We start from the raw sequence: 6,000 nt of genomic DNA, 5'->3' as shown, positions 1-6,000 counted from the left end.
CCTGAATTCTATGGAATTTTTATAATAGGAATAAAGTTGTTGAATGTCTGTGAAATTTAGCCAGTTTCAATTGCTTTCTTTCTTTATGGCACTGTTCACCAATTTTGCAATTCAGCTGCATTGTATCAGTATAGATTACTCGTATGTACCATACTAGAAGCAACAGAACCGGATATGGAACAACTGATTGGTTTAGCATAGGAAAAGGAGTACGACAAGGATGTATATTGTCACCTTGCTTATTTAATATATATGCAGAGTACATCATGCGAAATGCTGGCCTGGATGAATCACAAGCAGGAATTAAGATTGCTGGGGAAAAGATCAACAACCTCAGATATGCAGACGATACCACTCTAATGGCAGAAAGTGAAGAGGATCTTAAGAGCCTCTTGCTCAGGATAAAAGAGGAGAGCGCAAAAGTGGGCTTGAAGCTCAACATAAAAAAAACTAAGATCATGGCATCCGGCCCCATCCCTCCTTGGCAAATAGAAGGGGAAGTCGTGGAAGTAGTGACAGACTTCACGTTTCTGGGATCCCAGATCACCGCAGACTGTGACAGCAGCCATGAAATTAAAAGACGCCTGCTCCTTGGGAGGAAAGCGATGGCGAACCTAAACAGCATGATAAAAAGTAGAGACATCACCCTGCCAACAAAAGTCCGCATGGTCAAAGCAGTGGTATTCCCAGTAGTCATGTATGGCTTCGAGAGTTGGACTATAAGGAAGGCCGAGCGCTGAAGAATAGATTCTTTTGAACTATGGTGCTGGAGAAGACTCTTGAGAGTCCCTTGGACTGCAAGAAGATCAAATCAGTCAACCCTGACTGTTCCCTGGAAGGCCAGATAATGAAACTAAAGCTCAAATACTTTGGCCACCAAATGAGAAGAGAGCACTCACTGGAGAAGACCCTGATGCTGGGAAAGATTGAAGGTCAAAGAAGATGGGGACGGCAAAGGATGAGATGGTTAGACAGTGTCATAGATGCAACGAACATGAAATTGAGCAAACTTCAGAGGACGGCGGAAAACAGGAGGGCCTGGCGAGATCTTGTCCATGGGGTCGCAAAGAGTCGGACTTGACTGTGCGACTGAACAACAACCATACTATTTGTAGTTCTCTGATTCTGTAACCCAGTTTTATTCACTATTGGTTGTATGTTTTATTTTGTTTTAAATTGTACAATCCATCTTGAGTTTCAGCAAGAAAGATGGACTATAAATTAAGTATATAAATACATTTCAGGTTAGTTGGCTTAAAAAAAACAACTAAGCAGGGTGTCACATATCCTTTGCATTTAATTCCCAACGATCCTAAATTCATTTAACAGTCACAACAAAGAAAAATTTCTGTTCCTTGTGGTGGCAGAGAAAGGTTTTCTAAACAAATAAGCACACCAATGTGTGTGTGTGTGAGAGTGATGGTGGGAGAAAACCTTCTCTTCAGGGATGTAAGCCAATATGAGCCAGTACTGAACACAGGTATGAACATGGCTGAATTAGTACCTCCCACCTTCTACTTCAAGCCCACCATGAGAGTCTGTGTGTGTGTGTGTGTGTGTGTGTGTGTGTGAAATCTTGTCACATTGCAGTCGACTCATGGTGACTCCAGCAAGGGGCTTTCAAAGCAAGTGAGAAGCAGAGGTGGTTTGCCATGGCTTTCCTCTGCAGAGCCCTCCTTGGCGGCTTCCCTTCCAAGTACCAACCCTGCTTAACTTCTGAGATCTAACGAGATTGGGCGATACCATGCCCTGCCTTCCCTCCTTATGAGAGTCAGTATTGGTAAGAAATTTACTTTCAGCCCTTCTGTACCCCCGCTTACATTGCCCAAGAAACGATGCAGGAGGCTAGAGAGCAAGAGCTGGTATGGTGTAGTGTTTAAGAATGTAAGTGTGAGCCAGGAGGTCTCCAGTTCAAATAAAACCTCACCAATGAACTCATACTTAGACAAGTAACTGTTTGCTTAGCCACATCTATAAGAGGTATTTCTGATGACAGGAAGGCATCTATCTGCCCTCACATCCTTCAGGAGCTTGCATGAGGCCAAACTGTTTTGGACAGCATTTGAGGGAGGATTAAGAAAAACAATGACTGCTACTTTCTCTTGGTCTGCCCTTTTATCATCAAGATTTATTGTTGCTTCAATATAGTTTTCAGTTCAATTTTGAACTGCTTTGGATTTCTTTGGAGGGTTGCCAACAAACAAGCAAACAACAAACGTGACCTAGGATTTTGTAAGGATTCCTGTTACAACGTCTGCAAAACAATTTCAGAAGTCCAAGGCTATATGAAGAAGCCAGGATTTAAGACTGGCCACTTCACTGAGCCACTGAAAGCTCTGTAAGACATGGCAGTGTTATCACCACAACATTTCAGTCAGAGGGGGATGACAGAACAGCAGCTTTGGTGAGATTTGGACCTTCCTGTAGCTACTTACGATTGTTTTCTTATTTCCTTTTAATAACTAAACTATCAAGATAGTCAGAAAAGAGCTCGGCAATAAATACCTGCATTTTCAAACACACAGGGGTCACTTTATTCATTTTTGTTGATAATTCTGACTCCTCTCTTTTCCGCCACCACTTTCTTTGACAAACTTCCCAACCTAAGATTTAAAAATATATGTCTTCTAGTTAACAAGCTAGCCTTTCAGATGCCTTATATGATTCAGATATTTCCCCCAACAGCATGAGGATTTTTTAGAATTAATAACAGTTCAATCCTAAAAGAGAAAGCTCACTCTGCTTTACAGCAAGGGTGATTAGAATGTGGAATTCGCTGCCGGAGGATGTAGTGACAGTTACAGGCATAGGTAGGGTTGCCAAGTCTATTTATCTTGGCAGCGGGGGAGCCTTGCCGGGTTCTGGGAGCCGTAGGTGGACGTGCATGCGTGCGCACTTTGCATGCGCGTGCCGCCAGCACGTCACCGGAAGTGACACGCAGCGTCGATCACGTTGAGGGCGTGGCCCCGATCGTCAGAGGGAAAACCATAGTTTTCCCTCCGACGATCGGGGCCACGCCCCCAACGTGATCAACATGGTTGCGTCACCTCAGGCGGAAATTGGGTCTCCAAAGTGGGGGTTTACCCGCCACCCGCCCCCACTTGGCAGCCCTAGGCATAGGCAATTTTAAAAGGTGGCTAGATAGATTCATGGAGAATAGGTCTATAAGTGGCTACTAGCTGTGGTGAATAAAGGGAACCCTCATGTTCTGAAGCACTGAACCTGTGCCAGGTTCCAGTGCCAGAAGCCAACAACAGGGGAAGGCCTCAGCCTCTATGCCAGGAGTTGCCAAACTGTGGCTACGAAGCCACATGCAGCTCTTTCACACATATTGTGCGGCTCCCGGCAGGGCAGCTGGGGAAGCAAAGAGGAAGCATGCCTCCTTGATCCGTCATCCCTTCCCCAGCCAGTGTTCCCCTCCCTGGGTAGGCTTGAGGTGTGATTCAGCTTGAGAAGACATTTGTCTCTTTAAATCCAAGCCAAGCCAGCTGGCTGGCGTGTGTGTGTTAGAAAACACATCTGAAGTTAAAAGTTCCTTTCTTTCTACCTCTCCCTTCTCCCCTCCCTCCCCATTTATTTACTTTCCTTCAACCTCTCTCTTGCTCTTTCTCCTTCCTTCCTCTTTTCCACCTTTCTCTCTCCCTTCCTTCCTTCCCCTCTCCATCTACTTTCTTTGTTTCTCTCTCTCTCTCTTTCCTTCCTCCTCTTTCTTTCCACCTTTCTCTCTCTTAGACAAATAAATATAATTGGACAAATAGATATCATTATCAATATCTGTTTTTATTTTTGGCAAGACCTGTGTAATATTTGTTCATGTCTTGTGGCTCTCAAACATCTGATATTTATTCTATATGGCTCTTAGGTTAAGCAAGTTTGGCCAGCCCTGCTCTGTGCTGTCTGGAGGAACTGGTTGGGCACTGTATGAGACAGGGAGCTGGATTAGATGGACCACTGGTCTGATCCCGCAGGGCTCTGCTTATGTTCTCCTGTTCTTATGAGGCCAGGGTCTAGTTACCCAGAATTAAGCTTGGTAGGTCTTAAATGTGCCACTGGACTCAAACTTTGTTCCAGTCAGAAGGAAGTCCCACTAAGTTTAATGGCACGATGCTTACTCACGAGGAGTAAGTCTCGTAAAATTCGTTTAAAAAGAAAGCCCTTCTTCCAAGCACACATAAACCAGGCCAAGCGGTACAAGGCATTCAGTTCCGAACAGCTCCGTTGACTTGGAGCCCTTCAGAGAGAAAAGAGAAGAGAGCCCCACCCAGCGAAGGGAAGCCGGAAGAAGATGCGGCCGGGCACCAGAAAGCGGCGTCGTTGGCGGGCGAGGGGAGGCAGGGGCCGAGCTCGGATCCAGCCCTTTCTGGCCAGCCTCCCACCGCTTGGAGCGGAGTCCCTCCGGCGAACCAGCTCCGACTTGCAGCAGCAAAACACGCCCCCCGGTAGGCCTTGGTTGGAGGAGGCGCCCTTTCCGCTCCGGCTTCTTTCCTCTGCCCGCGCCGTTGTGAATAACGGTCCTTTCTTCGGGAAGGAAGGAGACGAGAACGCCGGAGCGGGAGCAGACGGCGGCGGAGAGGCAAATCTTCTCTGCTCTTACTGGGAAAGGACTGGAGGAGTCATGCCTTGCCGCCTTTTTCAAAGCGGGGGCATTTCTTGCGAAACGAAGACCCGCAAGCAGCTGGCTAGCTGGGCCAGATCAGAGCTGCGGGGAGGGAGATGTTTGCCCTGGACCCCCACCAAGCAACAACCACCCACCCCCTTTTTGTCCCAGTGGAGAGGATGGGTAGAAGTAGGTCTTTACTCAAACGCTAGTTAAATCATGGGATTCAATTCAATTGTAGCCCCGCATGGATCTTCCCAGAATTTTGCAGAAGAAAACGGCTGTAGCTGCCCCCAAATTCATGTAGGAGGTACAGTGCAAGGGGAGTTAACTCTGGCTTCAAAGATTTATTACTAAATCTGACACAGGCACCCCATGGACCTCTGACGTTATCGCTAGTTCAGCCAACCCACCATTTCAGCCAGAGGTCTTCCCACTTTCCATTTAGTTCAATTTTTTATATAGTAAAAGGATAGTTTGAATACCTAAGATGGACAGAGGTTGAAGGGTATCTACTGGGCCATAAAGAAAGACTGGTCTGGCCTCCATAACTCAAACCTGACTTTTGATTTCATTATTTATTATTTCTATTTGGAGCTACTGTTCAGGGAGGAGTAGACTGATCAGCAAGAGCCTCTCTAAACTTTGGCAATCAAACACATACAAAACTGGAAACAGTGGCATTTTATTTACAGAATACAATCAAATGAAATCCCTGGGAAAAGTAATTCTTCCCACACAGAGATTTGTATATTGCCTCTCCTCCAAAGCATTCAGGCTAGAATTCATGGAGTCATATCATTTTATCTTCACAACCATCTTGTGAGATACATTAGGCTGAGAGTACATTGCTAGCCCAAAGTCATTCAGTGGATTGTACATTAGAGTGATTTGAACCCAGGGCTTTCTAGTCAAAGACCAGTGCATTAACTGCTGTATCATATTGGCTCACAATCATTCAGTGTCCCCCCCCCCATAGCATTTAACTTTGCAATATTCCAGTGAATCTCTTTTCAGTGACAATAGTGCTGTATTCTGGAGTGCGTTCCACTACAGAAGAGGGAAGCACACCGTCCTTGGATGAACAAATGAAAATAAAACCTAAAATATATTCAAAAATTAGTAGTGCATTGCTTTGTGTGGAGGTGAGCTGAAGAAACACTGGGTGTAGAATACATGAACACAACAGAAAGTTCACAGTGTACCCAGAACAGAGGTGTGGGTATCTTACAGGATGGAGTGCATCAAGTGTCGGTCATTGGTAATTATGTCACTCACCCACAAAAAAAATAACAAACAGGTGCCTGTAATATTGGGTGCTGCATGACGGAGTGAGCTCCCGTCTCTAGTTCCAGCTCCTGCCAACCTAGCAGTTCGAAAGCAAGAAACTGCAAGTAGATAAA

This window comes from Gekko japonicus, unplaced genomic scaffold (genome assembly GCF_001447785.1).
Source record: "Gekko japonicus isolate JY-2015 unplaced genomic scaffold, Gekko_japonicus_V1.1 scaffold81, whole genome shotgun sequence".
Lineage (NCBI taxonomy): Eukaryota > Metazoa > Chordata > Lepidosauria > Squamata > Gekkonidae > Gekko > Gekko japonicus.
Note: the sequence above shows the minus strand (reverse complement) of the source record.